The sequence below is a fragment of the Oryctolagus cuniculus genome, chromosome 12 (genome assembly GCF_964237555.1).
Source record: "Oryctolagus cuniculus chromosome 12, mOryCun1.1, whole genome shotgun sequence".
NCBI classification, from domain to species: domain Eukaryota; kingdom Metazoa; phylum Chordata; class Mammalia; order Lagomorpha; family Leporidae; genus Oryctolagus; species Oryctolagus cuniculus.
This window is the reverse complement of record NC_091443.1, coordinates 19,599,776-19,626,863: the sequence shown is the minus strand read 5'-3', so window position 1 is coordinate 19,626,863 and position 27,088 is coordinate 19,599,776. Positions and strand designations below refer to the sequence as shown.

The 27,088-nt window shown below is 44.6% G+C and overlaps 1 long non-coding RNA gene across 1 annotated transcript in view; it reads right to left on the bottom strand.

Moving 5' to 3' along the window:
* The window catches only part of LOC138844534 (uncharacterized), a 61,771-nt gene extending 36,305 nt beyond the window's left edge, over positions 1–25,466 (bottom strand). Inside the window, exons 1-3 of the long non-coding RNA XR_011380444.1 lie at positions 25,278–25,466; positions 23,483–23,642; positions 21,417–22,408 (exon numbers count right to left, since the gene is read on the bottom strand). This is a non-coding gene — a long non-coding RNA (uncharacterized lncRNA). The remainder of the gene's footprint in view (positions 1–21,416; positions 22,409–23,482; positions 23,643–25,277) is intronic.
* Between the last annotated feature and the right edge of the window lie 1,622 nt (positions 25,467–27,088).

Below are 27,088 nucleotides of genomic sequence, written 5' to 3'. Positions count from 1 at the left end.
CCAAAAAGAGAACCAGGGAAGCAGAAGCCCAGCGGCTGCCTGGGGTGCTGGAAGTGATGCCAGTTCCCAAGTGGACCTGGAAGGCAGGCATGCAGGCAAAGAGGATTCTTAAGCCTGGGTAACAGATGCAACTTGCCTTGCTAGGCTTTGGATTTGCCTAGGACCTATCACCCCTCCCTTCTCTGTTACTCCTTTTTAGAATGGCAAAGTCTATTCCCTGACTATTCTACCACTGTATTTAGAAACACAACAGTGGCTTATAGCTCAAGAGGAATTTTGAACCATCATCTATCATACCTCAAGCCTTATCCATATCTGATTTAGATGATATTTAAATGAGACTTTGGACTTATAATTGATATTGGAATGGGTTAAGGTCTGAAGCCTGTTGGGTTGGGGTGAATGTATTTTCCACGTTAGCAGAACATGAATTTCGGGGGCTGCATATGGAATATTATGAACTGAATTACTACCTCCAAATTTCTAGATCAGAGCCTTAATCCTCAATGTGACTTTATTTGGAGATAGGTTTTATAAAGTTTTTAAGGTTAAATGAAGTCATAAGGTGGCATCCAGGAGAAAAAACCCTATGAGAGTGCAGAGGAGGAGACAATGCCTGAATGTTGGTGAGGTCAGGGGAGTTTGTACAAAGTAGAGTGGAAGAGTTCCCCAAGAAGAGATAAAGACAAAGAATGAGCAAAAGAGAGAAAGTAGGGAACCCTCAGATAGGACAAGGATGACACCCAAGGATATCTTATTGTGACTACAGAAATAAAGTATGATGTTAACAATGGTTAAGATTGGGTACTTACTTTAAGCCAGGAATTGTGCTAAATATTTAACAGTATAATAACTTCCATGAGTATATAAGTATGTACAGACACACATACACAGTGTATATACACATAAGTGTATATATGCAAGGGTATATGTGTGTACCCTCTGTCTCTTTATATATGGATACTTAAAAATTTCATGGCAATAGAATTAAAAGATAAGTTTATTTTGGTGTAAACATTTTTGAAATCGATGCATAGTTTTTCATAATGCACATTTTTCATAAACCTTTTGAAGACCTCTCTAATGCATTATGGATTTCAAAATTATTTTGTACCAAAATAAACTTTTCTTTTTAAGATTTCTTTACTTGAAAGGCAGAGTAACAGAGAGACAGACAGACAGATATATATCTTTCATTTGTTGGTTTGTTCCTCCAATGACCTCAACAGCCAGGTCAAGGCCAGGCCAAAGCCAGGAAGCAGGTACCTCATCTGGGCCTCCTACATGGGTGGCAGGAACCCAAGCATTTGAGTCATCATCTGTTACCTCCCAGGAATGTCAACAGGAAGCTGGATCAGAAGCACAACAAGCCAGGACTTGAACCCGGCACTCTGATACAGGATGCCAGAGTTTATTTCCTGTGTTATATCATTAGTCATCATATTACATGTATGTTTTTGTCTATTCAGGATCACGGAACATGATCACTGTCAGAGTGAAAAGTGAGGTCAAACGTTGGTAACGATGAGCTCAAATTCATGATACTGAGGAGACAATCAAAGAACAGGTGTGCTGTCTGCAATAAATTCAAGTCCCCCGTCCTGGACAGATTAGATGTCAGTCGCTCTGTTCTCTATGGCACTCCCTTCCTTGCTTTTTCCGTAATGGTGCTCTAGCTCCTGGACAAAAATCCCCAGAAAGCCTTTGCCCTTTGCCTCTCTTGCTTATTCCCTTCTCAGGTTCCTTCCCCTTCCTCCCTTTTCAGTCCCTCCTTAGTTTCTTCTGTAAATACATATCGAGCACCTTCCTCCTGAAGAGCTCTGGAGATACATGAGGGGACAGAATGAGTAAGGTCCTAGACCTCACGGCGTTTAGAGTTCAAGAGGGAACACAAAAATAGGCAATCACAAGGTAGTGTGATGTGTGTGTCGGTAAGGAAGTTTCAAAGTTGTTGAGCTGTGGGAGAGTTGACGGAGTTTGGGTAGGCTTGAGCAAGGATCTGAATTGGATGATGTGATGTGTCAGATCCTCCTTCAGGACTGAAGAATCTCTTTCTCCAGCTTTTGGGTTTGTTCTTGGCATGCTGCCCTTGGCCTTCAGCCCCTCTGGGAATGCCATGGTTGAAGAGGGCTTCTTCATTCAGGGCAGCATCAGACCCAATGACTATCGGCATGTGATTCAAAGGTCCTGCCCAATCCAAAGTCAATTCTGAAGGACCTTCCTGGCTCCAGAGCTCCTTGGAAGTCAACTGAGACCCTGTTGGAGGCCATTTCAGAGCCCAACCCTGCCTCTACCCTTCCCCTTCTGCAACATAACCCTTGCCCTTCTACAACATAACCCTTCCCCCTCTACAACCTAACCCTTCCCCCTCTACAACCTAACCCTTCCCCCTCTACAACCTAACCCTTCCCCCTCTACAACCTAACCCTTCTCCATCTACAACCTAACCCTTCCCCCTCTACAACCTAACCCTTCCCCCTCTACAACCTAACCCTTCCCCTTCTACAACCTAACTCTTCCCCTTCTACAACCTAACCCTTCTCCTGCTACAACCTAACCCTCCCCCCTCTACAACCTAACCTTCTCCTTCTACAACCTAACCCTTCCCCCTCTACAACCTAACCCTTCCCCCTCTACAACCTAACCCTTCCCCCTCTACAACCTAACCCTTCCCCCTCTACAACCTAACTCTTCCCCTTCTACAACCTAACCCTTCTCCTGCTACAACCTAACCCTTCCCCCTCTACAACCTTACCCTCCCCCCTCTACAACCTAACCTTCTCCTTCTACAACCTAACCCTTCCCCCTCTACAACCTAACCCTTCCCCCTCTACAACCTAACCCTTCCCTTGCTACAACCTAACCCTTCCCTGCTACAATCTAACCCTTCTCCTGCTACAACCTAACCCTTCCCCTGCTACAACCTAACCCTTTCCTTCTACAACCTAACCCTTCCCCCTCTACAACCTAACCCTTGCCCTTCTACAACCTAACCCTTGCCCTTCTACAACCTAACCCTTCCCCCTCTACAACCTAACCCTTCCCTTTTACAGCTGTGCATCCCAACAGCACTTCTCAGAAACATACTGTGTGCTCGTCCCCATTCTAGAGTCCCTGTCCCAGGGAAACCCACAGGTGTCAGAGGCTGATTAGATCATTTTTAGAGAAGAGAAGAAGGGTTCTAGTTGCCTGTCCACCCTCCAACACCTGAAGTTAGAGCACATTTCTAAAATGTGTTTCAGAAGAAATATTTGAGAACTCAGGGAAGTGTAATTGCTGGCTTATCCCATTAGAAATATGAATATCCAGCTTTCCTTTGTTTCCGTATCTCTGGTTCTCATGCCTTTCCACTCTACAGTATTGTGAGCTGCTGAAGGGTAGGGCCTTCTTTTAGGTGTCATTGTGGTATTTATGGTGCCTAGCTGAGGTTGTAAGTGCTCAGAACCAGATTTGGTACTCTTTGTGTCCTAACACCCTCACTAATCCCAAGTGCATCTGTGTCTTATTCCTCGACTTTCCCGCAGTTCCTCAAAATAAATTACAAGCTAAGGTGATCTGGGGATGAATCAGGATAATCACTTATAGGTGCCTTTAATAACTGGCCTCAGATTTTCTACACCACCAGCTAGAAATCCTGGAACAGAGATCAGGCACAGTGAGTTGAAGGTGGCCCAAAACAGATATGTCCATATCCAAATCCCTGGGAACATTAAGTGTTACCTTTGCAGATGTAATTAAGTTAAAGATCGAGATAGGATTATCCTGGATTAACTGGATAGACCCTAAATCCAACAACAAGTGTCCTATAAGAGGTAGAAGAGAAGACACAGGGAGCCAGGAGAGGATGAGGCAGTGTGACCGCAAGGGCAGAGGCTGGGGCCACGTAACCAGGAGACAAGGATGCCTACAACCACCGGAAGCCAGAAGACAAAAGGAACAGAATCTCTCCCTGAAGCCTTTAAAGAATGTGCAGCCCTGATGCTTCCTTGCATTTAGGTTTCTGGCCTCTAGAATCAGAATCATGAGACAGTTAGTCTCTGTTTTATGCCCCCTAGTTTGTGGCAGCCCTAGCTGGAAAACTGACAGCCTGGATTGCAGCTATACTACTAGATCTGTATGTTGGGGCTTGGATTTCTGCTCCGACACAGTCCCTAGACACTACCCTGGGTCTCTCACATTGCAGAAGACCCCTGCCCCCACATGCTCACAGGTGGGGAAATACATGGGATTGAAGGCAGAGCCTGATGCAGCACTCAGGACCTCCTTGGATCCCCTCTCTTTTCCGTTGTCTGAACATTTCTAAAAACTGCCAAAGAGAACTGCTTACCTATGTCTCCCAAATGAGCTTGATAAAAGTCAAGAGTTAGTCGCAATTTTTAACCTAGCTGTGATATTTAGAATTCCAAACCAGCTTGCATCCTGGGTGAATGCAGCTAGATGAAAACAGAAGCAAACAAACAAAAGGAAGGCTCAGAGAACTGACCTCCCAGCTGCACGGGAAAATAGCTTTGCGGCGGTTAACCCCAGCTAGGAAGAGCTGCAATGAAACAGCGTGTCTATACCGTACACGTCCCTATGCAGACGCTTTGTCAAAAACGCCCAGCGCTGGAGCATTTCAATTAACAAAGTGGGATGGTTTACCTGATAAAATGCTCCCTGTGTGAGTGTAATTACATATTTATACCCCACAGAGATTTTTTAATTTCTGTTTGGTTTGTTTGCCTTGAAAGTGTTTGTCACTGGGAGTGTTCTTGATGTGCGATTTTAAAGCACTGCTGGCCAACCGCGTGGCTTGTTTCCATTTTAGATTCATTACAATTTGAAGATGATGCTTTTCCCCCTGTATACACACAGTGCTGATATTTCCGCAAGAAGACAATACATCAAGGAACAGGCAAAGCATTACAGGAACACTGTCAAGTATGTCTTTGGGCTCTCCCCTAATAGTTTTCTCTGTTTTTAAGCCACCAGAGAGGCTACTAATTAAATCTGAAATACATACAAGTATGTGTCCTTTCCTTGCAAGTTTGATTGTTTTCCTGTACTGTAAGGGGCTCCCAGCACCCCACTGCGCCCCCATTGGGATGGAAAATAAAGCAGAAGGAACCTTTCTGTAGTTCTCCACCCTTCCCTGCCTTGAGGAGTACACAAACATCTGGGTATGGATTGCTGATTAATTGGGGCTGCTTTCATTCCATCAGTAAGCATCAGAGCCCCTGCCACGTCCTGGGTACCCCTGCTTGGCTTTGGGTACACAGAGATAAGTTTCAGTGCCTAATCTCATGGAGCTTGTGAGCTAAGCAGAGAAGCGAGGCATGGAGAGAAGCAATTACAGCCTAACTTTGTGACTGTTGTACTGAAAGTGTCCATGGGGTGAGGAATGGTGGGGATACTGTGGAAGCAGAAATCAGTTCTGCCCAAGGCAGGCGTCATGGAGGAGGAGGTAGCTCTGGAGATGGGTCTTAAAGGGATCACTCCAGGAGTGTGAGAGCTCATCAATCGCTCAGACCAAGATGAAGCCCTGAATGAGGCCAACATGGTCCCTGCATTCATTCTTCTGGGAGGAGGCAGGCATTGAGGAAGAAAACCAAAAGGAAGACAACTGCAGGTTGTGATCAGTGCTGTAGAGGGAATAATGACAGAAATGAACTGGGGCAGGAAGCCCCTTTATGTGGACTGCTCAGCCCACATCTCTGATTTTGGGACCAGAAGGATGACAAGGAGCTAGTCAGATGCAAAGCTAAGGGAAGAGAAAGTGCCTGGCTTGAGAGGCGGCTGAAATGGGTAAGGGGCAGGTGTAGTGGGTACAACAAGAAGAGAGTGAATTCAACTGGAATCCAGTCCACAGAGTTCTTGGAGGTCATAATAAATGCTTAGATTTTATTCACATAGAAATAAAAAGTCACTGAAGAATACATTTAGGTATATGCTTTTAAAAGATCAGCTTGGCTGCTCTATGGAGAATGGGTAGGTCAGAGGAGCAAGAGTAGAAACAAAATTGAAAAGAATATTAGCATAATTCTTTGGTTAATGTATACCTTCTTAGGGCTGGCACTGTGGTATAGAAAGTTAAGCCTTGGCCAGCACCGCAGCTCTCTAGGCTAATCCTCTGCTTTCATCGCCAGCACTCCAGGTTCTAGTCCTGGTTGGGGCACTGGTTCTATCCCGGTTGCTCCTCTTCCAGGCCAGCTCTCTGCTGTGGCCCAGGAAGGCAGTGGAGGATGGCCCAAGTGCTTGGGCCCTGCACCCACATGGGAGACCAGGGCGAAGCACGTGGCTCCTGGCTCTGGATCGGCATAGCATGCTGGCCGTGGTGGCCATTTTGGGGGGGGGGGTGAACCAACGGAAGGAAGACCTTTCTCTCTGTCTCTCTCTCTAACTCTGCCTGTCAAAAAAAAAAAAAAAAAAAAAGAAAGAAAAAAGAAAGTTAAGCCTCCACCTGCAGCGCTCGTATCCCATATGGGTGCCAGTTCAAGTCCCGGCTGCTCCACTTCCAATCCAGCTCCCTGCTAATGGCTTGGGAAGGCAGTGGAAAATGGCCCAAGTGTTTGGCCCCCTAAACTCACATGGAAGACTTGGAAGAAGTTCCTGGCTCCTGGCTTCAGATTGGCCCAGCTCCGGCCATTGCAGCCATTTAGGGAGTGAACCAGCGGATGGAAGAACTCTCTTTCTGCCTCACCCTCTCTCTGTAATTCTGGCTCTTAAATAAATAAATAAATCTTTAAAAAAAAATAGTCTGTCCTCTCTAATAGGTTGTAAGCTCTATAAGGACCATGTCTATTTTGCCTTACCTTTGTAGTAACAACACATCACAAGGAACTCAAGAAATAATCACTGAATGAGGAAAGTGCTGGCTGCAGCAACAGCATCCCAAATGGGCACCAGTTCAAGTCCTGGCTGCTCTGCTTCTGATCCAGCTCCCTGCTAATGAGCCTGGGAAAGCAGCAGAAGATGGCCTAAATGCGTGGGCCCTTGCACCAATGTGGGAGACCTGGAAGAAGGTCCGGGCTCCCTGGCTGCAGCCTGGCCCAGACCTGGCTGTTATGGCCATTTGGGGAGTGAGCAAGCAGATGGAAGACACATCTCTCTCTCTCTTTCTCTCTCTTTGCTTCTCCTTCTCTGAAACTCTTTCAAATAAATAAATAAATATCTTATAAAAATAAAATTACTGAATGAATGAATGGTTCTGAGTCAAAACCAGCCTATGCAAAGCCAAGGGAGCTTGCTGACTTCGCAGACTGTCAAATATCAGAATAGTCTCTATTCTGAGAGACTGAATCTGTGCTGTAGGTCCAGCTGGCGGTGTTTCCAAGCATACCCACTAGATCCTTCCCTCAGCACAGCTCACTTCATTTACACCCACTCGTCAGCAATCTCAGGATGGGGCATGGGGAGCAAGCAACTCCTTCCTCACCCACATTCATCAGTAGGCTCAAAGGAGGGGCCTGTGAAGGAAGAAGAAGCAATCAACATGTGGATTGTTTTGGGGGTAGGAAACACATTACTTAGTGGCATCAAATGCCCAGAAGTGGATGAGATGTGGATCTCTGAGTGAAAGATGCACAGCAACCCATAGCTTTACTACCTGTCAGGCAACACTGGCGTCCCATCCCACCTCGGCTGCAACTCTGGTTTTGTTCTTCTCCTCCCCCCTCCTCCTGGGAAAGCATCCCCATTTCCTTTGCCCCTAGTTTGTTTCAAGTGGATTTCCTTAGATTTCTCAGTCACAAAACCTCATGTCCCCTTTAGCCACAGAGCTGAATGTGGGGTCCAGATTTGGGCCACGTTGGTAGCCTGCAGCCCTGACTGCACCCACTGGTCAGAGATAAGCTTATGACACAAGCGGCATCAATCTGAGTCTCACTGGAGAGACTGATATGTGAGCATGAAAGACAGGTGTCTCTCTTCCTTTGCATCATGATATGCAAAACTATGGACTTGAGAGGGCTAGCAGACATCTTCCCTTGAACACAGGGAAACTTCCTCTGCAGCAAGAAAGAGTAAGACCAATGTTCACAAGAAGAAGAAACACATAAATCCAAGGGACTGAGACAGACAGAACAGGTATATCATCAAGAAGGTCTGGATCCTGCAGTGCCTGACTTTCAAGTAATGAGAGCTCATCAATTTCATCTTGGCTTGAACTAATTGAAGTTGGGATTCTGTTGTTTGCAACCAAAGTGCGACTATCAGTCCTTCTCCTTCATTTCACCCAACTCTAGTGCTCTAGGAACTTAGAACAGAAGTTGCTATTAGAAAGTGTCTCAACAGGAAACTTGCAGGTCAGTATACCAACTCCAGCTGAGAACCAGAGAGACAAAGGCCGTGGTGTTTACTGTTAGGTTTAAATCTCTTTCATTTTCTGTCTCTGTTAACAAAAGACTTCTCTACACCTGCTCTGTGCAATAAGAGTTAGACAAATCTGAATCCTATCAACTGCATTAGAAATAACTATACATCAGTAGATATGTTTCACTGCCATTTCATCTCCAGAATAACTTTTAGCAGAAAATAAGTTTGAACATATTAATATTTTGCCTTTAGAGTATTGTCAGGGAATATTTAGTATTTGGTTTATTTACAGAAGTCAAGCTGAGATGCTGGGAATTTAGTTCCTTTCTATATCTATTAAAACATATATTGTGTGCTAGAATGTACTAGGAATTGCATAGGAGAAAATACTGTATTTTTGCCTCTGAGGTTCTTGGACAAGAAAACATACACAATTAGTGTCACATAAATGCTTGTTTCCTGGGCAACATTAAGACTAAGAACTAAGAAACTAGGATTGTGCTGATCATGTCACTCATTCAGTGGGTCCCTGGTTTTCAATGTCTGTTCAGGTCACTTACATTATTTTAACTTTTGTAGCAAATGGCACGGCTCAAGCCATTGGGTCAAGTGGACTGCTGAGAAATGACAGAGGGAATTGCAGAACATTTTAGTAAAGTGAGGGAGGACAGCGCTCCCTAGTCACAGTCCTCCCAACACCAGTCCTCTTTTTCCCTACCACAAGGCTTCTCCGTGGGCCAGTGTTTGACCACCTGGTTATGCCACAGTAAGATGCCTGCATCCCCTATGGGAGAACCCAGGTTTAACATCCTGCTCCATATCCCGGCTCTAAGGCAGATCCTGAAAGGCAGCAGGGATGGCTCAAGTAATTGGTCCATGTGACCCATGTGGGAGACCTGGACTGAGCTCCCAGCTCCTGGCTGGGGCATCGCAGGCATTTGGGACAGAATCAGAAGGTGGGAGTTCTTTCTGTCTCTCTTCTTCCCTCTGTGTGTGTGTGTCCCTCAAATAAATGAAAAATATACAATTCAATCTCCTTAGATACCCTATTTCCCCCAATACAAGTGTGAAATTTAGAAACCCAAAGCCTCCACAGAACTAAAAGTCCACATCCCATATATTTGCCTTTATTTTACATTTTCAGGATTTTCCCCACCACTTTTCCCCATCTCAACTGAAGGAGACACTCAGCGACCCACCTGCTGCTGGGAACAACAAACCTAAGTTCTCCCCTCCTGACAGGCAGGCAATGACGTCATTTTAGTTTGGGAGTTTGCCTGAAGCTTTGGGAGTTTGCTCCATCCATCAATCAATAATAATAGTAATTGCATATTTATTCACTGGGCCACCTGGAATAAGGTTGTGTGATTCCACCCAGCATTCAGGGAAAGGCAAGGTTTCCATTTTCTCTTTCTGCTTTGCAAGGAGCATACTGCTGAGACTATTAGAGAAAATGCAAATCTCCAGGCTGTTTGGGAAGGCTCCAAAAGAGGGAAAGTGAGCAGTGTTACCAGCAGTGTTTGGATGCAAATGCTAAATCTCTGTCTTTAAAAGTGTTTAACTGTGAGGAGTTTACACAGCTCATGCAGGATGACAGAGGAAGAAATTACATTTCTCTTCCACTGTCACCATTTTCCCCCACCTGCCACTCGCCCCCGTATCAGTCTGCTGGGCCGCTAATGACACTTAAAATGATCAGAAAGAAACACGAACACTTTCTATTAAGATGAGGAGAATGCACTTGGCTCAGTATGAGAAATTTACATCCCTCCTGGATCCCAGAACCTCAGAACAATTTCTTCTAAAATAAATTGGCCCCAGAATGTCTGGGTTCAAGTCTTGCCTCTGCTTCCAAACCAGCTTCATGTTAATGTGCACCCTGGAAGGCAGCAGGTAATGACTCAAGTGCTTGGGTTCCCCCCACCCGCCCAGGAGACCCACCCAGATACAGCCTGGTCCAGCCCTGACTGTAGTGGGCATTTTGGAATGAACCAGCAGATAGAAATTCTCTCTCTCTTTCTCCCCCCCGCCCACAGTGGTCTACCTTTCAAATACATAAAATGTTTGCTTATAAAACTTATATTCTGCTTTCTTCTTGCTCATTGCTAATGAATAGGTCACAGAACATTCCTAAAATCGTGACCTCATGGCAAGCAGAGAACTCTGTTTCCTATGAATGCTTGATAAGTACTTGTATTTGTTTAGTTTTTAAAAATGAATAATTACATAAACTATTGATCAATTAATTGGCTCATTTATGTTGTTTTTTGGAGGAAAAATTCTACCTGGGGCAGAGGTGAGGCAATGAATGTCTAGATTTCTTCATAACCATCTCTTGTCTTCTCCACCCTAAACACCATCCCTACCTCCAGCCTCCCCTACGTGTGAGTACCACAAACAGATGCTGAGGGCCCCGGGATGGCCCCTCTAATCTGAGTTTCCAGAGTCTAAGTTATCATATCCCACTCATACTTTGTTCCTTTTTTAAAATAGAAAGTGCAAATCCCAGGCAAGTATCTCTAGTCTTTATCTGATGGAAACGATAGTGGAATCAAAAGTAACAGATAAAGTCCTACCATGTCAGGCTGTCAAATTGTGGCTGACAAAGCCTCCAGTGGTTCCTAAATCAGATCAAGAAATTTTGGGGGTGGGGAAGCTTTCGTAGAAAGTTCATGATTCAGGGCTGGCACTGAGGTGTAGTAGGTTAAGCTACCACTAGAGATACCACTGGCATCTGGTATCAGAGCACTGGATGGAGTCTCAGCTACTCCACTTCTAGCCCAGCTCTCCACTAATGCTTCTGAGAAGGCAGCAGAAGATGGCCCAATTATTTGGGTCCCTGCAATACACAGGAGATCTGGACTGATTTCCTGGTTCTGAGCTTGGCCTGGTCTAACCCTAGCTGTCATGGCCATTTGGGGAGTGAACCAGCAGGTGGAAGATTCTCTCTCTCTCTCTCTGTCACTTTGCCTTTCAAATAAAAAAAAATCTTAAAAAAAAGAAAGAAAAGAAAAGAATTGAAAGCTCATAGTTCTTGGGCCTACTCTCAAAAGCTCTGATGAAATGAACCTAGATGAGACCTGGGGAATCTGTATTACCTTCCCCAGGCAATTCTTGGGCTCAGCCATGTCTGGAGATGGTTTCTTCACATTGCAACCAAACAGCCCCTAAAGGAGCATTCAAGCACATGGGATATTCAGGTGACCAGCACAAATATGGGAGATACGGGGGGAGGGGGGTTCTACTGAATATATTTGGTTTCCCGTGGAGCAGATGCATGGCTGACTAAGACGCTGATGATGAGATTCTTGATTTTGTTCACCTTATGTTGATTGTTCTGCAATGGCCTGGAAAATAACGGAGTTGTTTTTAAATAAGCACCTTTGTACTCTATCAAGGTCAAACCTTTTACTTGATGTACTTAACTAACCATGTAAAATATTACATCAGCAAGCCTACGAGGCACTTGGAGATATATTCACATTTGCATAATGTCCTCTGTAAGTTAGTCTTTGGTCCTTAAGGGTGTTTAGAATAACTGCATGCAAGAATATACTTAATCCAATCTCATTTTAGCTTTTGCTCTTTTAAGATTTCAAAATTAATAAATCCTCCTGATACTCCAAATTACCATGAGCTTTTATAAGCATAACTTTGTAACTTTAACCCATTTATGAACATACCCCACAGGCAAATGTACTAATGAATAAGAAATAACATTAGAAGTTTAAAGATGGTCTCTTTATGAAGTAATGTAAGAAAATCCTGTTAGCTGGATCAAGTACAAAAGTGCGATTTCTTAAAAAATAGAAAATCCGTCACAAAATTACATGTAATTACAATAACCAAAGGATAGAAAGTAGGAATAGTTGAAGTACCATGCATTATTTAACTTAGCACATGTTATCACTTGCTTGCATATGGATGAAAGCAAGGGAAAAGGAACTGACACAAACTCTTTGCCTGTGGCTAAAGAGACAGTGATATTTTGTACCTGACACCCCTTGCTTGTGAATTCTTGACCAACGCTATCAACACACCTGATAGGTAGACTGTTTCAAGCCCCTTCAGTCACCTCTGTTCTTTCACCCCCTCTCACTGCCTATCTTACTCTGCAGTACGGAACGCAACCAGTGTTCACCGGCTCCTTCAGTGCTAAAGAAAATGCCAAAGTCAGCTTAGCTAACAAATCACTCATTTAATCAAAGCAACAAAGCTATGAGCCATAGACAACGGGACTTTGAAAAGTCCGTGGAAGAACAGGAGTTAAAAAATCAGTTTATGTTGGTGTCCATGCCTATGAAAGAATCTTCAAAAAGTTGATGGAAAAATGCATACTAAGAAAAAAAAACATGCATGGATTCCAAAACAATGTTTGCACCAAAACAAGCTTTTCTTTTAATGTGATTTTTCCACAACTTTTTTGAAGTGCCCTTGTAGACTCCTTTTAAGCACACTTACATGTGGATTTCTATCTTCCAAATTATCTTGTAGTGAATTTATTCCATTTGTTGGTGCTAAATGCCATATTGCAGAAAGACCTGTTACACATTCCTCTGGTTTACTGATTAGGCCACTGCGACACAGAGGGGATAAATCACTTTCCCGACATCACACAGCTAGTGCCTGCCTGAGCAGAAAATAGAATTTAGATTTGCTGAGATGCCTATCTTCTATAGTTCACTGCAGTGGTATCTAAGAGGATGAAGTGTTGCCACAAAGAATTTGAATGGAAGATTGTGAAAAGCAAGAACTGATACTATTCGATAAGGCAGGATTGCAAAGCAAGATTCCAGTCTAAGGATTGTTGGCATCTTGATGGCAGGAGGTCTAGCCTGGTATCTGTTGCCAGGCTTTCCAGGACCAGTCTGGAGCCAAAGAAGCATGGTTGGGTGTTTCCAAATGGGAAAGTGGGCTCGGATGGCTGCAGGCTATTCCTGGGTCAGGGGCGCTCTAATGTTGCTGACACCCTTTCAGAAAGCACTGTGGCAATCAAGAGTGTGCATTCTGCCCAATTCAAGTAAAACTGAAATGAACTAAAAGCTTACATTCAAGAAAACTCTCTGCAGGGACAGGTGTTGGACCTACTGGTTAAGTGGCCAGTTAGGATGCCTGCATCCCACAACGGAGTGCCTGGGTTTGAGTCCTGGCTCCACTCCTGATTCCACCTTCCTGCCAATGCCCACACTGGGAGGCAGCAGTGGTGGCTTAAGTGATTGGGTTCTTGCCTCCTATGTGGGAAACCAGGAATGAGTTCCTGGATCTCAGCTTCAGCTTGCTCCAGCCCCAGCCATTGCAGGTATTTTAGAGACTGAGATGGGAGCTCTGTTTTTCTGGATCTGTGTCTCTGCCTCTGCCTATCTGTCTCAAGAAAGGATGGATGGATAGATGGATGGATGGGAGGGAGGAAGGGAGGGAAGGAGAGGGAGGAAAGAATTGACTGTGGACTTCTATATATGGTGAACAGTTAGCACTAACTTAAATATCCAATAAGGAAGGTGGGCATTGTGGTACAGTGGGTTAAGCCACTGCTTGGGATACCATATCCCATATAGGAGAGCCAGTTCAAGTACCAACTCATCCATTTCTGATCTTTCTGCTAATGTACCTGAGAAAGCAGCAGACGATGGGCCAAGCCCTTGGGCTGTGCACCCATGTGGGAGAATTAGAAGAAGCTCCAGGCTCCTGGCCTGTGCCTGGCCCAGCCCTGGCCATTGCAGCCATTTGGGGAGTGAATCCAGCAGATGGAAGATATTCTCTCTCTCTCTCTCTCTCTCTCTCTCTCTCTCTCTCTCTCCCCCTGTATCCTGCTTTCAAATAAATACATAAATAAATTTTTAAAAATATTATATTGAAAAAAGGAAAACATGTTTATCTAGTAAAATGATCCCCCAAAGAAATGCATTAAACTATTGGCAATGATTTTATTTCTAAACGGTAAGGTTTTGACAGGGTTTAATTTTTTATCACATTTTTGTATTTCCATATTCCTCACAGTGAGCATTTCTCTAATTATAAATACAGCACACGTTTAGAAATTATTATTCCACATTTTTTATACTATTGATAGGTGAATTAGTATCGTCACCTAGTGTACAAAGATATGTTATAAGTTGTAGTATTATCTGTCAACTGAAAAACTAGAGGCCAGCGCCGCGGCTCTCTAGGCTAATCCTCCGCCTTGCGGCGCCGGCACACCAGGTTCTAGTCCCGGTCGGGGCGCCAGATTCTGTCCCGGTTGCCCCTCTTCCACTCTGCTGTGGACAGGGAGTGCAGTGGAGGATGGCCCAAGTGCTTGGGCCCTGTACCCCATGGGAGACCAGAAGCACCTGCCTCCTGCCATCGGATCAGTACATGCGCCGGCTGCAGCGCGCCGGCTGCGGCAGCCATTGGAGGGTGAACCGACGGCAAAAGGAAGACCTTTCTCTCTGTCTCTCTCTCTCACTGTCCACTCTGCCTGTCAAAAAAAAAACAAAAAAAAAAAAAACAAAAAAAAAAACTAGAGAAGAAATAGGTATTTACCAGTGGAGGAACTGACACGTAAATCAATAATTATTATCAATACTATTATCATTATATTTGCTATTGTTATTATGAAATAGGTAGCACTTATTGGTTCTTACTACGTGCTAAATACAGTTCTAAGCATTTCAATTGTTTTCACCTTGTTGATCTCTACTATGACTCTTTGAAATACATAGTATTATGTATTCATTTACAGTTGATGTATTACATACATGTAACATTCATTATATCCAGCTTTTAAAGACTGTGGCATTCTGATATGCTGACACGGAAAGCTGTGTATGGTATATTGTCAGGCAAATCACAAGTGAGAATGTTTAGATTAATCATCTTTTAAAGAATATCTATTTATTTATTTATGTGTTATTTATTTATTTTGAAAGTCAAAGAAACAGAGAAGACAAACAAAGAGTTTCCATCTGCTGGTTCAGTTCTTAAATGCCCACAACAACCAGGGACGGGACAGACTGAAGTCAGGAAATGAAAACCCAATCAAGATCTCCCATGTGGGTAGCAGCAACCCAACTACGTGAGCCATCAACTGCTGCCTCTCAAGGGTGTGCAATTAGCAAGGAGCCGGAATCAGGAGCAGAGCTGACAACTAAACCCAAGTGTCTGATATAGGATACAGGTGTCCCCAGGAATATCTTAATGGCTAGGCTGAACATCAGCCCTTAGGATAATCATCTTTTTTGTTTTTGAAAAGCATGCATTAGAAATATTCATAAGCATTTGTATTAAGGGAGCAGCTTGGTTCAGCAAAAGGTATTTATTAGGAAATAAGCGAAAATAATTTGGTCCTTAAGTTACAGGTCACAATTTAGGACTTTATCCAGTATGCAGCAGGTAACTACTATAAATTCTAAGGCAAAGAAATGACACAGTAGGGCATATTTGCAAAATTCATCTTACAGGTGATTCAGGTGGACTGGCAGGAGACAAGCCCACAGGTAGGTAGGGCTGTTTCAGTACCAAGGTCCCAGGTAACAAGAAGCAGGACTTGGGTAGCTGTGTTGGGTAAGGAGAGAAGAGATGGGTCCAAATAGCAGCATCCTGAGTCCTGGGATCATGGGTGTGACTCGGAGGGTCTGATGCGCCATGCTGACAGCCACCAGGCTGGCTACATCTCTTAGCCCCCAGAAAATGCTGTTCCCATTTCTTGTCCTTTGTCCTTAAAATACCAACCATGAATATTTGTGAACAGATACTGCCTGAGAGGGCAGCTGGGTTATGAGTGGCAGAAGTGTTTAAGTTCAAGAAAAGACAAGGACTTACTGAATCTTTGCTCTCCTTATCAAAGAGACATAGTCCTGCCTAGCAAATGGTTATTTCCCAGTGGTGTTGAGAATCCTTTTCCTTGCTTGTCTTCAAGTTTCCATCCATGGATCAGTGGGAGCTAGGAAATATATTGTGTCATATTACCCCACACATGGGCTGCAGCCCTACAAGGACTCCCACGTATGCATTATATGAAGGATGACGTCTGCAGTGAGCAGATGCTTTGTTGCGTGGAATCAGATTTGGGAGTTAACAGAGTTGTTTTTTGAGATTTCAGAAACATAAGTATTATTGCAGGATATGGAGTTCACACCATTGGATGGCTAAAGCAACTTTTAGTAAATAAAATCTCTAGTTCTTTTCTGTTACTGTTCTCTAAAAATCATCTCCTTTTCTCTTAGCTAGCCCACCCATCTGGGATCTGTCTGACCCGTGTGTGAGGCCAGCTGAGCTCATCTTCCTGCTCCTTGATTTTCTATCAAGGCTACTTTGTTCTCTTGGCCACCGGACACATTAGAAGAGAGGACCCACCAAGCGCTCTGCTGGCTTCAGGGCTATGTTTTCACTGGTCACTTTTGCTTCCCGATCGTGTTCACCACCCAAAGGCTCATAGCCCAGGCTGTGGAGCAGCACACCGGCCCTTGGCACAGCCTTGTCTTTATGAGTCTGTCTGCTCTCAGGCTCCTCTGGCTCCGCCCTGCATGAGGATTTGGTCCTTGCAGATGTGAGTGAAGGAGAGAAGAGCTTCTTTTTTTTTTTCTTTTATTTTTTTTGACAGGCAGAGTGGACAGTGAGAGAGAGAGACAGAGAGAAAGGTCTTCCTTTTGCCGTTGGTTCACCCTCCAATGGCCACCACACCGCGCTGATCCGATGGCAGGAGCCAGGTGCTTCTCCTGGTCTCCCATTGGGTGCAGGCCCAAGCACTTGGGCCATCCTCCACTGCACTCCCGGGCCACAGCAGAGAGCTGGCCTGGAAGAGGGGCAACCAGGACAGAATCCGGTGCCCCGACCGGGACTAGAACCTGGTGTGCCGGCGCCGCAGGCAGAGGATTAGCCTACTGAGCCACGGCGCCGGCAGAAAGAAGAGCTTCTTAGCAAAGACCCCTGAGGAAGACGAGCGCCACCCAAGCAGGTCGATTCCACTTTTCTGACCCCCACCCAACCCTGTGTTCCCCACCACCTCAGTCCTGAGGAATCTTCCAAGGTCGAAGCAATGCTTTCGGTAACTCTGACCCACACAGGGCTATCAATGTGTTTAACCCTTTAAAAGACTGTCCTGCCCCTTATATGAGCTTAAGCTGTAGCAGTTCTAAGTCCTACTCATTCAATTGATTTTTTAAATTTTTTTTTTTTTTTTTTTAATTTTTGACAGGCAGAGTGGACAGTGAGAGAGAGAGACAGAGAGAGAAAGGTCTTCCTTTGCCGTTGGTTCACCCTCCAATGGCCGCCGCTGCAGCCGGCGCACCGCGCTGATCCGATGGCAGGAGCCAGGAGCCAGGTGCTTTTCCTGGTCTCCCATGGGGTGCAGGGCCCAAGCACCTGGGCCATCCTCCACTGCACTCCCTGGCCATAGCAGAGAGCTGGCCTGGAAGAGGGGCAACCGGGACAGAATCCGGCGCCCCAACCGGGACTAGAACCCGGTGTGCCGGCGCCGCAAGGTGGAGGATTAGCCTATTGAGCCACGGCGCCGGCTCTGATTTTTTAAATCTTGTTCAACCCAAAGAGCTATGTTTGTGATCAGAATTTTGCATTCCAATCTGCACCCGATTCTCCCACCCATCCACACACACTGATCATCAACCCCCACTAGCTCATCCCCTAAGCATAATCTGGCCTTTGCCAAACCGGTCTGGGCTCTGTGTGAGACAGAATTCTAGGAATGAATAGACAGAAAAAGGATCCCAAATAAAGAGGAAAATGGAAACCATCTTGCTAGGAGGCCCACTTCCACAGCTCTTTGCTTTTAAAGATCTAGATGATGGGTGGAGATGAAAGGAAACGTAAGGAAGCCTGTGCTACGTAACTATTCTACACAATAAGGAAGAGGGAAAGGGGAGGGAGGACAGAGAGAGACAGTGCCAGGGTGTGAGCTGTCTAGGAGGTAATTTCTGGGGAGAATTGGTAATAGGACTCTGGAAATTCTGTAAGGCATGGAAGCGGTGAGAAGGCGACAGGGCATTTTTGTCCCTCTGGAATATGAAATATACTCCTAATACATTCTTCAAATGATGCAGGTTAGATTTAGAATTGCTTTAATTTCTTGCAGTTGCTACACTTCTCCAAATGTAATTCCTCAGAGACTGGGCTACATGGGCCTCTCTTTATATTCAAGTGATTAAGAATGAAAGCCTCAGGTTGGAAAGGTATTATCAAGTCCCATTGTACATTCAACAGCGGGAGGGCTCTCCATGCAGAGAAAGAGCAGGGGCAAAGGCACAGAAGGAGGCCCAGGCAACAGCGGGAAGTGGAGCCAGCCTGGAGATGGGTCTCCCGCACTGTAGATGAACTCAGCATTAGCCATGACCACACTTTCCTTCTTTTCCCTCTTAAGAGCCTTTCAGAACCAGATTCAAATGTTCATCAGTTTTCCAAGAAGAAAGACAGAATTTCAAAATGATGCTGCTCTCCTACCTAACAATTCACTATAGGAGGATTTGCCACATTCTGTTTCTTGGGCTGGTGGCAGGTTCACAAATGTCCCTTATGAAAGGTCATGGAGCTGAATATTTTTTCTTTCTCTGTTTTTTTCTTGTCCTCCTCCCTCCCTTCCTGCATTCATTTCTTCCTTCACTCCCATCGACTGGTTCATTCCCCAAATGCTTACAATATCCAGTAATGCAGCCCAGGTCTCCCACGTGAGTGGCAGGAACCCAATTACTTGAACCATCACCTGCTGCTCCCAAGGTCTGCAAGGGCAGGAAACTGGAGTCAGGAGCTGGAGCCAGAGACAGAATCCAGGCACTCTGATGTGGGACACAGACGTCTTAACTGCCAGGCTCAACACATGGTCCAAGCCGAATATCTTTGCATTATGATGTATGTGTGTATTTCACAATAAGAAACTGTAAACTTACTAAAAACATTTCTAACAATTGAAACTGAACCTGATATGCTGTGCAAAATGAAAAAGCATCTTTTCTCTGATTTTTCTCACTTTTCTATGGCAACACATTTATACTGCAAACATAATGGGATCTAGATTGCTTATAATTCTGCCATGTTCATTACTGTGAAACATGCAAAATTCCATTAGTCAGAGAGTTTGAAATCAGAATCCAAAATAGGGGACCTGTCTCTAAGCAAGAACCCATATAATACAACTCTAGAAGTAGCCACAGTTTAAATGTGCCAGATTTAGGGATAAAGTCCCTTTTGGTCTGTGGACAGGGTGGGAATTTTAATCAAGCATTTTCTAGCTCACGGAATCCCATATGGTGCTGGGTCATTTTGAACATGGGAATGCTTTGACACTGCACATCACTTTTGTGTCTCCCCTCAAAGTAAAGCCTCCACATCCTCTGTCTGGGGAGGTGCACTGGGTGGAAGCTACTCCCAAGAGCCAGTCGACGTCTGCTGGCAGAGCTACCCGAGCAAGTCACGCGTGACTAGTCTCCTCACTAATGTTTTGGCATGTCATGATTAGGCGCTGCTAAGTCTTTGTCAGGAATAAACCTGTTGCCAGTGTTTGTTGTTCATGCCTGTTGTTATTAATTTTCATTCTTCCCCACCCCTCCAGCAATCACACTCTGCTGTGAAGAGCGAGGAGGAAGCAGCAGGAAGCTGGGGAATGCTGTCCATCCCGTTTGCTCGCTCACAGGAGCAAAGGGAGACAAGGCACGGGAGAGACAGGGAAGGCTGTGTCAAACCACCTCCCCAAGGAAGCTCCCCAGTGTGAATTGCTAAGTCCAAGGCATCTGTACTCCACTCCGACTGTGCAGTGGACTCACCGGGGAAGATCTGGAAACACTGATGTCCGGGCCCCTCTCCCATGTCTGGACCGAAGCCTCAGGACACTTTTTAGGTTCCCAAGGTGATGCAGATGAGGAGTTAAGCTTGACAACCACTGCCTGAATCAGTGACCCACAGCTGCAAGGAGAGGGTCCACTCTTTGTTTGTTTGTTTGCTTCATAGTTGTCAGAAACATTTATTAAAAGCACCATGGATGACTACCTCTTGTTTTTCCCCCAAAGAAACCTTTTATTTAATGAGTACAACTTCAGGAACATAGAGATTCTTCCCACCTTACCCACCCTCCCACCCTCACTCCCACCCCTCCTCCTCCTCCCTCTCCCATCCCCAGTCCCGTTCTCCATTAAGATTCATTTTCTATTGACATTATACACAGAAGATCAACTCTATACTAAGTAAACATTTCCATAATTTGCACACACACACACACATACACACAAAAAAAACTGTTTGAGAACAAGTTTTACAGTTAATTCTCATAATACAACTAACTCATTGAGGACACGGGTCCTGCATGGGGAGTTAGTGCACAGTGACTTCTGTTGTTAACTTAGCAAGTAACACTCTTATGTATGACATCAGTGATCACCTGAGGCTCTTGACGTGAGCTGCCAAGGCTATGGAAGCCTTTTGAATGCACAAACTCTGTCAGTATTTAGACAGGGCCATAAGCAAAGAGGAAGTTCTCTCCTCCCTTCAGAGAAAAGTGCATCCTTCTTTGATGGCCCCGTCTTTCCACTGGGGTCTCCCTCACAGAGAGAGGATCTGCTCTTTAATCATATCTGGTCATCCACTCAGACTCGCCGAACTGCCCCCTCTCATGGGATCCTGTGACATGAGAGCCATCCAGGTCCCACAGGGTCAGCCAGTCCTGCCCTCTCTCTTGAGGCTGCTACGCATGACACAATACACTCCTGTGCTTCTTAGTTACAGGCTCTGCGGCAAGTCCCGACATCTCTCCCAGTCTCCTTTGTCTACGTCAGTGACCACAGGAAGCCACCTAACTCCCTTTCAGTCCTTTATAGCAAAGCACAGTAGCTCAGCACATACTTCTGTCTTTGTTCCTGTTCTTATAGATGGGAGCACCATACCCCAAAGGCAGAAAATAATTGCCCAAAACTCTGTTATATCCAATGCTGTCAGCAATTTCTTGTCTGGGTGCTGGTTGTTTTGTTTTCTTTTCAAGTGAACCACATCACTTTTACTCTATTCATTAGCAGTCCCTCATCCTCTTCCCCCACCACCATACAAACTCACATCCTCACAAATTTGGAGCAAGAGGCTCTCTGTAAGGCAGGAGCCGGCTGAAATTCTAACGCTGTGTCAGGATTTCTAGGGCTGAGATTACTCACCAAATCCCAGCTCGGAAAATATTCCACTCTGGAGTCCCAGGCAATCTATCTACATCTCCTCCACCATCTCCTCCATCGACAAAATGGAAAAATTCCACCAGAGATTAATTCTTGCCTGCATGGCACTTTAAAGATTAAAATGCTCTACATAAAAAAAAAAAGCCAAGTATTAACCATAGGGAGGAATAGGAAAATCACCAAGGGAAGAGATAATGACAAGTGAATCAACCAGAAGGTAAGCCTTTACTAAAATGAGCTACACAACTGCTATCAACTTAGATTTCCTGTCTTGATCCCTGGAGTATTTGCAGTTTGCTTGATTGAGATTTAACTGAAATCAAAATTCCAGACAAAGCTGCTGTGTTTATATAAAAGGGCAAGCTCAGTTTTTGAATTAGAAAATTCTGATAGGTTGGTCCTTAGGTGAATTGGGCTTTGTCTCTCTCTCTCTCTCTCTTTCTCTCCCTGCCAACCCCTATCTCTCTCTGTTTCTGTCTCTTGATTTTTAGTCTTCGCATCCAAACATGTCACAGTTGATGGGGTCTTGTGTGATGCACAGATGCAACTAAATGTCCTCTCGAGAAACACAGCTTTTCCTCTACTACCCCAAATGCTTAAGAAGCCAAGAGCTCAAAAGAAGAAAAAAATCAGGCTGGTGCTGTGGCGTACTGGGTGAAGCTGCTGCCTGCAATGCCGGCATCCCATATGAGCACTGGTTCGAGACCCGGCTGCTCCACTTCCCATCCAGCTCTCTGCTGTGGCCTGGGAAAGCAGTAGAATATGGCCTAAGTCCTTGGGCCCCTGCACCCATGTGGGAGACCTAGAAGAAGTTCCTGGCTCCTGGCTTTGGATTGGCACAGCTCTCACCGTTGCAGCCACCTGGGGAGTGAACCAGCAGATGGAAGACCGACCGACCTCTCTCTCTCTTTCTCTCTCTTTCTCTCTCTCTGCCTCTCCTTCTCTCTGTAACTCCGACTTGTAAATAAATAAATCTGAAAAAAAAAAAAACACTATCAGGTACCAATACAGACTCTTTTCCCTTACTGCCACCCCAAAAGATCCCAAAGTTCCCTATTTTGGTCAAATATAAAGGTAGTTTAAAAAATTTGTGGAAAGTGGAATTAACAGATAAGCTAATTTTGGTACAAAAAATTAAAATCTATGCATAGGATTTTTTAAATAAGATGCATTTTCCACAAATTTTTCAATGCCCCCCTCATATATATGCATGGATTCTAAAATTTTCGTGCCAAAATAAATCTTTTTGCTCTGTTTGCCATGAATTTTGAAATACCCTCACCCCTGTTAAACCACGTATGTGTTTTCTAGGGAATCGCAAAGTCAGCTAGGAAAATACTCTTTACTTGATGCTATAAAGTTTATCTTTCCTGAAATGCCCTCATCATCCCTTGGGACAGCTAAATTTTACATTTCCATTAAGGTCTCAGTCTATCTTCTCGCAAGAAACCTTTGCAGCTACAATCTACACTGGAAGAATTCCTTTCTACGTTTGAAAAAGTTAAGAAAGCATAGGAAGGAGCAAATTTGGATTGGACAAATTAACAACTGGCTGCCCTTGTCTGGTGTGGTTCTCAAAGATACTGGTGGGCAGGAGGACAGGTGCATGGAAGGCAAAGTGAAGCCTATGCAGGAATCCCACCAGGAAGCAGGGAGGCCAGGAATTCCCACATCCCAATTTCCCTGGATCCAGCTAGTGAAAAGGGCACCAGCTTTCTGGGAGATTCCAGGAATTACAACATCTTTTCTGAAGGTCCAGTCCACCCCAAGGCATATTTAAGCGGAAGTGGACGACTACTTCCAGGCGGCACCAAACTGGGGACAAGATCAGGAGGGATTTGATGGCACAGACCCCTGGAATGTCCGGGCAGTTGGTTAACTGGGTAACCTCACTCTGTCATTTCATTGATCTTACAATAGGAGACCAGATTTTATGAATTTTTTTAACTATGCTTTTGTCATCGTGGAGAGAGGTTCACTCTATTTCTTATTATTGTTCTCAATTCTGTATGGTGATGTTTTTGAGTTTGTGTATTTCAAGTCCTTACCAATCTGCAAATCCATCAAGACTGATGTTTTCTGTTTGTTTGTTTTTTTTTCACTTTGTTGAAGCTTTGGTACAGTATGGAACGTCTCTATGCACATGTCTTTCCCCAGTGCACAGAAGAAAGGAAGCCGTTGCACTTGGCTTTAGCATTGGCCAGGCCTCTGTAGTATGAGGAGTGCATTTCTTAATCAGAAGCATTAACAAGGAAACAAAACATCTTCATTCAAAATATCTTTATGGTTTGATTGCTTGGTTATAAACACAACTTTCTGCTTTTTCCGATTTTCTGGTTTTCCACACAGCTCATCGAACTTCTATTTATTTTTCCTATCTATGCCAAGTGAGCACGCACACACACACACACACACACCAGTTACGTGTGTCCTTCTCAGGAGGAGCCACCAGCATCAGAGTCTGGAATGTGCTTGGCTTTGCACCCATCACAGCAAGGCATTAGAAATATTGGATTTAGTGTTGTGTGTCCATAGATAGAAAATTAGGCCGACAGAAGTCTGGATCTGGGCCTCGCTCCACAGCTAACTTGTACAGCACTGGTAGCCAAAAGGGTTTGGAACGGTTGTCTCTCTACAGATGCTGCCATTCATTTCTGTGGGAACAGGACCACTTACATCTAATTACAGTTTCTGCTTAAATTAACAGGACAGATATGACAGCAAAAACTTCTTCAGACTAACTGGTGGGGAGACCTTTAGCTGACACAGCTTAGGAAGGAGTTGGCTTGCAGCAAAGTATGTCATTTTTAAAAGTAATTTAAAATTAATATGATTCCATCCAGACATCTGCAGCAGCCAGGGAAAAATATCTGGGGTGCGGATGGGGCAGTGGGGCGGGCAGGCAGGCACACACTCACAGCCTTTTGGAGAGAAGGCTAGATTATCTTACAGAGAAGATGGTTTTGGAAAGATTAGGCTATTGTACACAGAACCATTACACAGCCAGTGTGGCGAGACTGGTGTTAGAGCCCTGCCAGCTGGCTTTCAGAGCCCTTGCTCTTAACCTAGACTGAGTCCCCTAACTCAAGCTGAAAATGTCACCAGCAAACGTTAAAGGAGATTCTCTGCCTAACACTGGTTTGATAAAAGTTTTATTGGTCTTCATTCTAGCCAGTTGACTTTATGCTCCACAGGACTGGGGAAACTTTTTTAATTTTTTTTTTTTTTTTTTTTTTTGCCAAGGGCCATATGGATATTTGTGAGATCATTCATGGGCCACACAAAATTATCACATTAAAAATTATCTTGCTATAGATTTATTGACTTTTGAGTCCCACCTGCAGTTGTCTTGGCAGGGATGGAACAAATGATTTCGCAGGCTTCGTACAGCCCATGGGCCAGACATTCTCCACTCCTGCCTGGAACACAAGATGAACTGACGGCTCAGAACCCTACAGATCCCAGGACTAGGTCACTGTATAACACACAGGATTCAGTCACAGTAAACAATGACCCCAACAACCGTCCCCAGTCGGGAAATGGGGCCAGACTGCCTTGAGAAGGGCTGCCTAAGCAGGTGCAAAATCCACAGGGCACTGGAGTGGGCTCTGAATGGTCCTCTCGTTTGCCCTTCACTGTCCCATCTCTTTCAGTTTACTAAACCTCTGTCCAACTCCCTCACCTGTCCAATGACAGGTCTTACCAGACCCCAGCCTCTGCCTTAGGGTCCTGGGCTCCCATGGCCATGTCTTCAACCTGGCCAGCGACCACCTACACAGGGGAAATCTAACAATCACAGCAGCCACACACCTCCCCTGCGGACAGCACTCACCGGGAGCTTACCTTTTAATTCCATTTTGCTGCAAGCTTTCTGAAGAGTCCTTGCATGGGACATCGTTTTTCATGAGGTGCATATCCCACTTAGAAGCTGCATTTTAAAATGAAGCCGTTGAAATTCTCTTCATTGCTCATCCTAATTCTGGATTCTGCTTTTAAAGATACAGTTCTGAAGACTGATTCATGAGAGCTGAAATCATGAAATGACAGCTTCTTGTCTACAACTGACTGACCTTTGCCCAGAAAAACAAATGTACTCCAATAACCTCTTAGACCAGAGGTCTATGAACCATAGCTCACGGGCCCAAATCTAGCCCACTGCCTGCCTTTTTTATTTTTTTTTTCCCAGAGAAACCTTTTATTTAATGAGTATAAATTTCATAACTACAACTTTAGGAGTTTAGTGATTCTTCCAGCCCTCCCACCCCCACTCCCACCCCACCACCTCCTCCCTCTCCCATCCCAGTCTCATTCTCCATTAAGATTCATTTTCAATGAACTTTATAAACAGAACCAAACTCTATACTAAGTAAAGATTTCAACAATTTGCACACACACAAACACATAAAAAATAAAAAAAAAATGTTTGAGAACAAGTTTTTTTTAACTTTTATTTAATAAATATAAATTTCCAAAGTACAACTTTTGGATTATAACAGCTTTTTCCCCCCATAACCACTCTCCCACCCGCAACCATCCAATCTCCCACTCCCTCTCCCATCCCATTTTTTTGCCACAGTGTCTTGGCTTTCCATGCCTGAGAAACTCTCATGGGCTTTTTAGCCAGATCCAAATGCCGTAAGGCCTGATTCTGAGGCCAGAGTGCTTTTTAGGACATCTGCCATTCTATGAGTCTGCTGATGTATGATGTCAGAGATTACCCGAGGCTCTTGACACAAGCTGCCAAGGCTATGGAAGCCTTCTGAGTCCATGAACTCCATCAGTATTTAGACAAGGCCATAAGCAAAGTAGAAGTCCTCTCCTCCCTTCAGAGAAAAGTATCTCCTTGGATTGCTCCTTCTTTCTACTGGAGTCTCACTCACAGAGATTATTCCTGTAGGACATTTTTTTTTGCTACGGTATCTTGGCTTTCCATGAATCCAATGCTCTCATGGGCCTTTCAGCCAGATCAGAATGCCTTAAGGGCTGATTCTGAAGTCAGAGTGCTACTTAAAGTGATTATCATTCTATGAGTCTGCTATGTGGACTGCTTCCCATGTTGGAACATTCTCTCCTTTTTAATTCTATCTGTTGTTATTACCAGACGCTTGACCTTATTTAAATGATCTCCTTTAACACTTAATTCTATCTATATGATCAATTTAACACTTAATATGATCACCTTAACACTTAAGATGGCATTATTACCACCCACTGCCTGCCTTTACAAATACAGTTTTATTGGGACAAGTCCATGCTGACTTGTTATCTACAAGTATGCATGTACTACAATAGCTGAGTTGAGTAGCTGTGACAGAGGTCCTATGACTCACAAACCGGAATATATACTCTCTGAATACAAAAAGTTTGCTGATCTCTGCCCTGAATGAACAATATGGAAGAAATGTTATAACATAGATTTTTATCATCAAAAAGAAGCTTATGGGAACTGGCACTGTGGTATAGTGGGTAAAGCTGCTGCCTGCAGCACCAGCATCCCATATGGGTGCCAGTTCAAGTTCCTGCTGCTGCACTTCTGATCCAGCTCCCTGCTAATGTGCCTGGGAAAGCAGCCAAGAATGGCCCAGGTACTTGGGCCCCTGCACCCACATGGGAAAGCCAGAAGAAGCTCCTGGCTTCAGATGGGTTCAGCTCCG